Raw genomic sequence first — 12,188 nt, 5'->3', positions numbered from 1 at the left:
TTAAATTTTAGTTTTTCAATTCAAAAGGCTTATTAAGAAGTTCTGGAAATTTGAGAGAATTAATAATATATTACATATTAACCCTAGAATTGCATCATTTGAGTTCTACGTGGATTGTAGACTCCTAAATATACTTTAACAAAATTTCTCTTCCTTTGTTGCATTACACGTATAAGCCTTAATTACTTTCTTTTATATATATATATATATATATATATATATATATATATATATATGCTAATGATATTCCTATTTCTTTTCTATGTCCTATCACTCTAATCTAACTCCATAATTAAACTTTTATGTCCTTTAGAAATTAATTAATTTACTAGTGTAAAATTGTGTTATTAATTTGTCTTAATCAAGAACATAAGCATATAATGACGCGGTGACATTTTTGTAATTTCTGCAAATTTTTATGTCTCGGTTCACTATTCACCCGAAGTCAAAAGAAGTTTTATGTTTCAGTTCATAAAAAACTAGTGGAAAAGGGCCTAATGTACTTCAGTTTCAAAGACCCGAAGCCAAAATCTTGGCTAAAATTTTTAAAATGCCATTAGGCGTTTGATGTTTGGCCTCGGGTGTCAGGAAAACCGGTGCCAAAAACCTTTTATCCCTCGGTTAAAAATAGAACCAAGGCCATATCCTTTAATTAGGGTTCAAAATCGCGAACCCATTTCACTGTTCCTCTTCTTCACCGTGCTTGCAACCTCCATTCTCTCTCTTCTCTCTCTCTCTCTCTCTCTCTCTCTCTCTTTCTCTCTCTCTCTCTCGAAAACGACAAACCACCACGGTGCCACCACCCTACAAATGCCTCTGTGGCCATTGCTATGGCGAGTCTCTACAGCGCATTTTTCCCCATTTCCTGCCACCGTCACACCGCCATTTCTCTCAAGGGGTAAGTTGAAAACGCGTTCCTCTTTTTTTTTCATTTTCTATACTATTTTCTTACAATTTGGGTCATTGTTTTGCCTTTTGTTGAGATTTTTGATTGTTTTTGCTTTTTTTTTCTGCTATGTTTGACCCTCTCTTGTGTTTTTTGTTGTCTCTTGTAGCTCTCAAAAACGTGATTCGTGGTGATTCATCGTCTCTTGTGCTTTTGTTCTGTTGCATTATGTCATCTCCCAGTGATTCACTTATCACGCTCCCAAGTTCCTAATTCTAATATGTTATGTATTATGATGTAACCCCAACAAGGTTCATAGCTTGGGCTATTGGCTAGGTCCATTTCTTTTAATTTCTTTTATTTTTAATTAAATGGTTGTTCTAATTAGGCTTGTTTTGTTAATTGCAGCCCAATTTCAAAGGTTATGATCTAGAATCAAGGAGTGCATTATATGGAGATGTGGTGTGCTGCAACACATGCTTTAGCTGATTGGGCCATCAAATAAATCGGCAGCTGAGCCATATTATTCAAGGCATCATGCGTCTTTCTCTTTATTGGGCCTAAGTCCAATTGCAACGTGGATGGTGCGTGAGAGTTTGTTGCAACGTGTGATGGTGTGTGGAATTGATCAAGGGACGCGACGTTCAGCTATCGTGAAGGAGCTTCCTTACATATTGGGCCTGCAACTAGCAGCCTAATATCCGTCAAACACCAGCAGCACATTTCATCACTTTGTTCAACATCCACCAAGTCCAATTCCTCTCATGCACCTTCTCTACAAGGGTTTCAACCTCACGCGTTCAACTTTCTTCATTTTCACTCAGGCAACGCAACTATGGTTCATAACATTGCTAGGGTTTTGCTTCTCTCCACATGCGTTCCTCACCCTTAGATGCTAAGGCTGCCTATTCACGTTTCCTTTCTGTTTGCTTTCTTGGCTGCCTATCTTCTCTCTATAAATAGGTAGGCCTTTCCTTGTAAATTCAGCTTGGATGAATGATAGTGGTTGAGTTTTCTTCCCCCTTCATCTTCGCTTAAACCCCAAACCCTAAACTCTAGATTAGGTTTTCACCTTGTCGGGTTTACCAAACCAGTGAGAAACCAGAGAGATTTGAGTGTTAAGCACCATATCGAAGTATTCCGTTGCGTTTACCTCGCATTTCGCGAGTTTCAATCGGTAGAACACCGATTGGAGAGACTTTTCGACGACTCCCGCGACGGAGCAGCCTCATCAAGTGGTATTCAAAGCCAATCGGTTCTCGGAGGTCTTCAAAGATGTGTATTCTTCATTCATCTCTGCTGTTCTTCTTAGATGTTTGATTTCGTCTTGTTCATACTCTGATTGTGTTTAGTTTTCTAAGTTTTAATTTGTGCTATTGTTGCGTTTTTTTCTCGTTGAAATTGATTCATTGTTCTTGTTCTGAGTTTCCTGAATCAATCCTGTGATGAACTGTCTTAGCTCTCTGATTTTGTCGCTCAATGCATGTCAATTAGGTTTACTTTCATTTTCTTACTTAGTTTTGACTTTTCTGATCTCAGTTTTTGTCTTAGGTTAATGTTAGTTGCTTTGTATGTCATGAATTCAATAAACGTTGTGCCTGATTTGTGTTTTATTCAATGCTTAAGCATCTGCTTCAGTCGCTGTTTTGTTTTTTAGTGTTTAGTTTCTGTAATTGTATATGATTTTGAGTGTTATTAGTTCATTGGCTCTCCTACGCAATGCCTCCTTTTTTTTCACTATGTCCTATTTTATTCGTGCTATATTTGCTTTGTTTGTCCAATTGAATTCACGTTCTATTTGGCTCTTGTGTTGTTTCTGCCATTCATGTGGTTGCCAATGATTGTGATATCCAAACTATGATGTTTCCAATGTTTTGATAATACATCCAGCTCTGTCCAGATTGTTTGTCTGGAAATTTCGTTAGTTTTGGTCCATACATAGGCTGAATTTTTGCTGCCTTGTTTGCTTCAGTCCAATGCTTATTGTTTCCAATTGTGTTTTGTGCTTTTGTTGAGTCTTTGCTGCCTTGATTACATTTATTCTTGTGTTGAAACTCCATTTGTTAGCCAAATCTATTTGGAAATGTATCCACCGAGTTGCTTGATTCTGGTTATCTGAAATGTTGACGTGGAAACTCAATCTGATATATGTACTTGGGTTTGAAACAACATTCACTTAGCTGTTCTAATTTTTTTTAAAAAAAATAGTTTTAAAGATTGCACCTGTTTCAATTCACTATGCTCATTGGTTTGAGAAGTTTGTCAGTTTGAGTTACTATATTCAATTTGTTTTGGCCAATTATTTCAAAGCTAAGTCACATTTTCTGGTTTTCTGTGCTTAGCATAGTCTTGTGAGTCTTGTACCATTGCAGTTGATTCAAGCCTGTAGTTTCTGATTGGACCGTGAAGCTTGTACTCGTTCAATCGTATTTACTGCTGTTGTGGTCTACCACAATTTGGTACCTCAACTTGTTCACTTGCTTTTGTTTTGGAAGCATTATGGTTTATTAGATTATTGACATTAAAACTATTTCAGCTTTCTATCTGGTCCAATTGAATGCAGTAGTGGTATCAAGCTTTCATTTACTCTGGAGTGCCTCTGTTGTGACTTGATTCATTGCTTGCCTCCACAATTCTGGTGCTCTTGCTTTGATTGCCTGCTGCTACTTTCTTTGATCACACATGTTCAGATTTTGAAATTGCCAAATGAATTAAAATGCTACACATTTTGTGATCTATGTTCAGGTTTGATTCAAGTCTGCTGCATATTGATATTTATTTTGTACTGGCCGAGTCTTTTCTACTTGTCCTGTATGTCTTTTCATCATTGTTTTTGAGTTGGATCTTTGCAATCTGTCATATTCATTTGTTTATTGATTTGGTGGTAGAAAATTGACCTTTGTGTGAGCTGTTATTCAAGTCTGAGAGCTGAAAAGAAAAAGAGAAAGAAATCAGTGAAAAGAAAAATAATATGATGAGAAAGATAAACACATCTAAAAAAGAAAATGAAAAAAGTCTTGATTGAATTTGAAAACATTTTTCAGCAAAATACAAGTTGTCTTGCACAATTCACAGAATGACTACTGCTTTTTCAATGTCGTTTGCATATGCTCTTGATTCAACTTGTTTTTGAGTCTTGTTTGATTTTGGTTTTGTTAATCATATTCTAGATACCTTCCTTAGGTTCCTTTTGTGTGCCAACTTTATTTCTTAGCTTGTTTTCTTGCATGTCTTTATTGGCTATCCTTTGAGTTTGTCTATTAAATCCATCACTTGATGTTGTCCTTGCCTCAAATTTGAGCTTTTATTGTTTTTCTGATTTTTACTCTCACGCAGCTTGCCTTGCTTTTGTTCTGTTTTGGATTCTCCAATCTCACTGTTTTTGGCAGCCTTGTAGGTGAAGCCTCTTCTTCAAGGTGGAGTTGTGAGTAATTCTATATGAGAGCAAACTGCCGAGAGGAATTGTGGAGTGAGCTGGGATCTTTAAATAGGGAGTGAAAACACTTGAGGGATACCATTTTTGGGGACTGGACCGAGAGGGAGAATAGCAAGAAGCATAATCTAGCCCAAGCCACTTTTATTTTTTTGTGTTGTTTTTGTAATATCATGGACTTTGTGTATTTTCCTTTTTCAGTTTGTTGTTTTTGTTTCATTTGGCTTAGGTGGGAAAATGCTTTAGAGCAATCTCATCCTTAGCAAGGTTTGTAATAGTTTAATCGTGTAGTGTGAGATTCAAAGGGTTCCAAACGCCACTTGCATCTTCACTGAGGATTTAATTTTGTCGTCAATTTATGTTTTCAGTCTTTATGTTTTAAATGTCCAGGTTTTGTTTTGTGTGAATTGTATGTTTGCCTTTATATTTTAGGTCATTGTGATATCTAGGTGCCATGTGTTTAACACCTAGTTGACCTTCTTTTGGTCTTTAGGTTTTATTTAGTCTACACACTTTGAAAATTGTTTTTCACCCAATCTGTTTTGTTTAGAATTTTCATTGAGAAATTTTGTGAAAGTTGTTTGGAGATCTCTGGCTAGGAAAGGCTTGGTTTCTAAGCTTGTCCAAAAGACTCATCTCCCTTTCCTGGGAGTATTTCTAGACCATTTTAACTCCATTCTCTCTTTAGAAATTCTTCAAGTCACTTTGTGAAAAATTGTTTGGATAAAAGTGTTTCCAAAAGCTTTTGAAAATGAGTTTTTCTCCTTATAACAATGTGCATTTAGGTACACATAATAGTGTGCATTTAGGTAGGCATAGTAGTAATGAGTTGCATCATACTATTCATAGTGACATTCCATTCTTTGGGGAAGATGTAGGACCAATATCATTTAGAGATTGGATGTGGGATATAGAGAAATTGGTGCAACCATTGTTTAGTAAATATAGTCAATTTGATATTCTTAGACATGTTACTTCTAGGTTTGTAGGACGTGCATGTGAGTGGTGGCAAGAGAGGCAATATAGAGTGAAAAAGGGGAGAAAATCATGCATCACTACATTTTCTGAATTAAAAACATGCATGTGGAAACATTTCATTCCCCCTTCATTTAGGATAACTAAAGAGCAATAGTCTAGGATAGAAAACTTCATTGATATAGGTGATGCATTCATCTAAAATCTTGCTAAGTTTTCTAGACTAGAAAAAGATTTTAAGAACAATTTGGACTTGCTTTTAAGTGAACAAAGAGAGGGATAAAAACAAAAGAGAGCACGAGAGAAGCTTGAAAAGTTTCGAGAGCTTGATATGCAAAGAGTAAAAGAAAAGCTTGAGAAGCTGTGTGCTGAGAAAAAGAAAAGAGAGCAAGAGGAATATGAGAAAATTGAGAAGAAGAAAAGAGATGAGGAAGAAAAGACAAAAGAGGAGAATCTTAGGAAAGCCAAAGAAGAGAATGAGAGAAAAGAATTAGAAGAAAGAGAGAAAATAAGACAAGAGAGTGAGCTTGAAATAAAATCACAAGTGGTAGAGTTAAAGAACATTTCAAAAGACAAATGGGAACTTAGGGATTTGGTGTACAATCCTTCACCACTTCCTTCCATGAAGACCCAATTTTCAAAGGGAGTTCTCCCATCTTTAAACTCTTCTCACTTTTTTATTAAATCTTTTGTTTTGTTTCCTTCTCAAATATTTTGTTCTCCATCTCATTTACTTGTTTCATACTCCTCACCGTCTTGTGCCAAAACACACTTTGACTTTAAAACTCTTTTCAAATATCATCTAAGTCAATGTGTTAGACACTCTTCTTGTGAAATGGGCCTATTATTAACTTTTTCCACTTTTATATGCCCATTTTCACACAGTGCACATTCAAACATATTGAATGGTCTAAATAATTTTAACGCAATTCTGTTGATGACTACTGCAGATATGTGTTTGATCCTGGTAGAACCTACAATTTGGTTGTTGTGAGACTTTAACAACTCTCTTGATATGAGGACAAATCCTCTTCAAGAGGGAGAGGATGATGTGACCATAACAAGGCTCACAGCTTGGGCCATTGGCTAGGCTTATTTCATTTAATTTCTATTATTTTTAATTAAATAAATGTTATTCTAATTAGGCTTGTTTTGTTAATTGTAACCCAATTTCAAAGGTTATCATCTAGAATCAAGGAGTGCATTATATGAAGATGTGGTGTGCTGCAACGCATGCTTTAGCTGATTGGGCCATCAAATAATGGCAGCTGAGCCTAATTATTCAAGGTATCATGCATCTTTCTCTTTATTGGGTCTGAGTCCAATTGCAACGTGGATGGTGCGTGAGAGTTTGTTGCAATGTGTGATGGTGTGTGGAATTAATCAAGGGACGCATCGTAGCTGTCGTGAAGGAGCTTCCTTACATATTGGGCCAGCAACCAGCAACCCAATATCCGTCAAACATCAGCAGCACATTTCATGACTTTGTTCAGCATCCACCAAGTACAACTCCTCTCATGCACCTTCTTTGCTAGGGTTTCAGCCTCACGCGTACAACTTTCTTCGTTTTCACTCAGGCAGCGTAGCTATGGTTCACAACATTACTAGGGTTTTGCTTCTCTCCACATGCATTCCTCACCCTTAGATGCTAGGGTTGCCTATTCACATTTCCTTTCTGTTTACTTTCTTGGCTGCCTATCTTCTCTTTATAAATAGGCAGGCCTTTCCTTGTAAATTCAGCTTGGATGAATGATAGTGGTTGAGTTTTCTCCCCCCTTCGTCTCAGCTCAAACCCTAAACCCTAGATGAGGTTTTCACCTCACCGGGTTTACCAAACCAGTGAGACACCAGAGAGATTCGAGTGTTAAACACCATATCCGAGTTTTCCACTGCATTTCCCTCACATTTCGTGAGTTTCAATCGGTAGAACACTAATTGGAGAGACTTTCCAGAGAATCCGACGACGAAGCAGCCTCATCATATTAGCTTTATGTTATATTTGTGCTTAATTATTTGCTTAAATATGTTGTTTGATGAACTTATAATGTGAGTTAGTCTTAGTTTCCCGTTTGAGATTCAATACAAAAATTATGTATTGTCCCCGAGTTTTCATTTTGAAGAAGTTATATTTTTTTAAAAATTAATGTAAGGGGATACAATACTAATAATTTAAATGTATTGAATCTTGAATTGTCCAGTTGGACATGAAGATTAATCACTTTCTAGTAGTTTATTAGTGCATATATATTTGAAAATACATATCTTAAAATTTATGAATATTTGTCAACTGCGTTTTGTGATCTTCAGTGCATATTTGATTGTGGTTGATAATCACTTTCATTTTGTGTATCCTGAAGACCAATGCAAAATGCTGGAAAACTTTAGTGAAATTTAAGATATGTATTTTAAAAGTAATATGTACCAATAAAATAAATAAAGTGAATCTTCTTGAATGAGATAGAGTCATACCTTGATTACACAAGCGTCATAAGCATTGATTCAAAAATTACTGAAATTGTTCACACAATTTCAGTATACATACGTTTGGATCGAGATTGGGTTAATTTACCACGCATCAGTGTTGAGTATGAGAACGAAGTAGAAGAATTTATACAATTTGTACAATGTAAGACCCAAGAAATTTAAATAATTAAATAAATAATTATTTAATAAATGCAGGTAGTAGGAGCCTTTATGACATTTTAATGTGGATTGTTGTGATATGGAATAGTACTAGCTTAAGTGATTGAGAGTACTTGATTATGTGAGAGGACTTGGGTTGAAGTCCTATGTATGCTAATTGTATGTTATTTTAATGTTATGTTTGAACGCGAGTAGTGATAATGTAATCCTAAAAATATAGGAATTATCACGAAACATGTATTGGTTGGATTGGTTATGCATTGACTTTGTAATTGAGTGGTTGTGTGTTTAAACCTTGCTAAGAACGAATTACGTTTTTTTTTTTGCCAAAATTTCCTTTGGCATGAATGTGAAAGGGCAGAGAAACCCTAGCTGCAAGAAGTGACAACCAAGGGCTGGAAAACAGCCATAATGGACTTTGAATAGCAATTAACTCATGATTAATTCCAAATTTCGTTTTTGGACCATTCACCATCATTAAGGGGTAATTAAGGGATATTGATTTGGAGAGAAAAGGTGAATTTGGGATTGCATTTCGTGAGTGCTAGAAACATAGATTTACAAAGCCATTATATGTGCTTTTGGAAGGGTGAGAGCTAAATTCTTTTGGAGTAGCATAGGAAGGCTCTTTAGCATCATAAAGCAAAGGTTAGGGGATCATTTGGGGCAAGGATTATCAGGTAAGGGGAGCTGTTTTTGTATGTTTTATTCGTGTATAATGTATTGTGCCTTGTTGTGATCAAATTGCATGAAAACCCCTTCTTTACACACTGTTTTTTGAGGTTTCTAAGTTTCCGCCTGGCGGTGATGATGGTGCCGACAGGCGACGCGTCCTTTAACCCAATTTTCTGGGTTCTATCATGAACTGCTTGGCGGCGAGATGGGACCGCCACGTTGTTTGTCACTGTTTCGCTGTGTTTTTTGTGGATTTCATGATATGCTGAACTTCCAATTAGATTTCTATATCTGTGTGATTGCGTAATGCTATGATATTCCTATTATTGGGGGTGCTCGTGATTATAATTGGGGATGTAACCATGAAGAGTTCATGTTAGAATTAAGGGATTAATCTGAATTATGGATTTATGGGTGATTAAGGTATGATTGAAAGTTGAATGATGCATAAAGGATAATATTATTGGAGGTTGGTTGATAAATCATGTGTGAATTGTTGTGTTCTGGTGCAATTGGAACCTGGATCAAATTCTGGAATTTCGAGTTCTTCGTAGGTACAGAAACCTAGGGTTTTTACCACTGATGTACCGCCAGGCGGCACCTTGCTTGCCGCCAGGTGACAACTAGTAGAGAGGCAGTTTGTGTGCCTTGAATTTGTTGGTTATGAGTGAGCTTTGTTGGAACGAATTGGAATAGAAATTAAGTCAATAAAACTGGAAGAATTAGTGCACAAGAATTCATTGTGGTTGAGGCAATTGGGGAAAAATAGGATAGTGTGCTATGTTGGAAGTGACTTGGTAATCAATATGGAACCTACCTTGAGTGGTTAATTAGTTGGAAATAATAAGAGAAGAGGTAGAATACTGCTTAAGAAGGGTTGGGATGTTGGATAATCATACATTAGTGGGTTGATGTATCAATCACAAATTGTGTAGCATAGATTGAAAGGTAGGTGAGGGGAATATGTGGTACTGTTGTAATGGGATATAAGCAGGTTGTGTACTCTGAGATACTGGACTATACGTCACTTTCATAAGTTAGATTAAGCCATTGGATAATGATAGAAAACTTGGAAAAACCTATGTCTTGAATAGAGGGATTTGGGAATGTAAGTTATAAGTAATGGAACCATGCGTGAAGTGACAAGGTACCAAGAATCAGACCCTAATGGATGAGAGTACATTAATACCTTTGGAGGTATTAGGGGATTGTAGGATAATCTGGTTTGGGTGCTAAAACAATAGCTGGTACGCTACTGGTATAGCACCTGACGACACGGGTGTGGCCACCAGGAGATAGGAGCAGTAGGGATGTTCCTACAACCGTGGCACCTGGTGGCAAGGTGGGATCCGCTAGGCGATAGCCCTAAAATAGTGGGTTTGTGTTATGACTTCGACAAGTGTACTAGGTCGCGCAAGTAGTAACTGGTAAGACTGGGAATCGTTCCCAAGAGACTCGTGTATGCTAAATAATTGCATAATTAATGACTAATTTAAACTAAAGAATGAATCCCTATTTTGAGTTTCATGTATGAAAGTAATTTTGCATAAATGATTAAAATTAAACTTTGGAAGTTTAAGGCTCTTAGTGAATGGAAAAGATTAGAAGTGATATGAATTGATATTGTCGGGGTTAAAATTCACCAACTATGCTCTCATGCAACTACAATTGTACATCCTCTACATCAATATGATAATGTCAACCCATAAATCTACTCAAACCCTAATTCCTTAGTTGAATGAGCCTAAATTTCCTTATTAAGAGTCAATCCCTTAAACTCTTAATAAGCAAATCTGCATTATGCACTAGGGTTTAAGACAACCAATGGGTCAAGTCCCATTCCTAGATACAAGCTACATTGGGTTTTATTGTTCCAATTCAAGGTTTCAAAAGATATTTCCACACCCAATGAACCAAATATCATGCGATGGATGGTCAAATCAATGCAACCATTAAGTGAAGAAACAAGAAGACTAGCAATTAATGAAAGAGACATTTATATATTCAAAGCATTGCAATTACATAAGAGTGTAGTGGCTACATCCAGCCTCAACAAAAATGGGTTTAACTCTCAATTGTGATGGAGAGCTCAAGCTTACAAATGGAAGAAATGGAAGAGAAAGGAGATACAAAAAGGAAGATGGAGTAGTTCCCACAAACCCTAACACTCCTCCAAGCTCTCCAAAATGAGTTTCTTTGTGCCTCCCATTGGCAAAGATGATTTCCCTTCGAAAATTTAGAAGAAATAGGTTTAATTTTGCCACATCAGCACTGCTTAGCATCGTCCTCACATCGCTCAACGTCCAAAAAATGCAGGCCAATCAGTGTTGGCTTCTGGCGCTCAGCCTTGAATTATGGTGTTGAACGTTGGAAAATGCGACAGGAATAGGGCTCAGCCTTGAATTCTGGTGCTCAGCCTTGAAATGCTAAGTTCAAATCTTTAAATTTGGCTTTTTTTTCTTCTTTCTTCTCTGGTTGACCACTTCTTTGGCTTGAGACAAAAGCTTCGTATCATTAAATTGGACACAAAAATGGGGATTAATGGTATAATTAGATATATGTAACCCATATTGTATTTATTCACAAAAGCAAAGTAAAAGTGAGGATTAAGTGGGTTAAAAGCTCAAGAGGAGTTGATTTTGTTGGCAAAAGATAACCAAGATAATGGTAAAAATCTACATTATCAGTCTGGAAGCGGCCTGGCGCCTGACGACGATGATGTCTCGCCAGGCGGTCTGCGCATGACTTTTGCCTGGCGGCGCTCAGGCAGCGCCAGACGATAATGTTGCAAGTAGTGGTTAGTGTGTGAGTTTGGTTAGCAAAGACTGAGAAGAGTTATTGCAAGCACACCTATACATATTGAACAACACAAATGAAATTATCCCTTACTTATCTGCACACAAAGTCATTGTGAAAGAGAACAATCCAAGACAATCAGAGAAATGGCATTTGATAGAGCATAATAGAACATTCATGCCTAAGTTTAAATATGAGGTTTTGTAATCTTATAAGACTTTGATGTGGTTAGCGAATGGTTTGAAATTTGATGTCATCTGTTGTACAGGTTATGAAATTAATAATTGCACATTCTATACGAAGTCTTTGGATGATAAAAGCACAATACAAAATAGTGGAGTCAGTCTTGAAGTTGAGTCACTACAATTTTCTACATCTAAAGATAAAAAATCTTGTATTTGGATCAATCACATACTATGGTGTAATACAAGAGATCTGGAAGTTGGTTATACCATGTTTACTATTGCCCTGTTCAAAAATGTAAGTAGGTTGACAATAAGAGTGGTGTCAAATTGGATGAATTAGGAATGACTCTAGTTGATTTTTCAAAGGTGGGTTATCGAGCGAGCCATTTATCATGGTACAACAAGCATCTTAGGTTTTCTATATTAAATATCATGCGTCTGAACATTGGTTTATCGTTCTTCATGGAAAAAAATTGATCTTAATGAAGAGAATTTGAGTGATCCTAATATTGTTGTCACCCACCCATTTAGAAGAACGACAAATGTTGACGAAGTCCCTCTAGTTGATGATGTACATGCAATTCGAGAAGATCAC

The 12,188-nt window shown here is 36.6% G+C and overlaps 1 long non-coding RNA gene across 1 annotated transcript; it reads left to right on the top strand.

Moving 5' to 3' along the window:
- Positions 1–316: 316 nt before the first annotated feature.
- On the top strand, positions 317–4,702 carry LOC146887055 (uncharacterized). Its single transcript, XR_014994519.1, has 3 exons — positions 317–898; positions 1,056–1,197; positions 1,295–4,702. It is a non-coding gene; the product is annotated as an uncharacterized LOC146887055 (long non-coding RNA).
- The last annotated feature ends 7,486 nt before the right edge of the window (positions 4,703–12,188 follow it).

This window comes from Vigna unguiculata, chromosome 4 (assembly GCF_037176805.1).
Source record: "Vigna unguiculata cultivar grain cowpea cultivar isolate G323 ecotype 2 chromosome 4, ASM3717680v1, whole genome shotgun sequence".
Taxonomy (NCBI): domain Eukaryota; kingdom Viridiplantae; phylum Streptophyta; class Magnoliopsida; order Fabales; family Fabaceae; genus Vigna; species Vigna unguiculata.
This window is presented reverse-complemented; position numbering and strand designations above follow the sequence as displayed.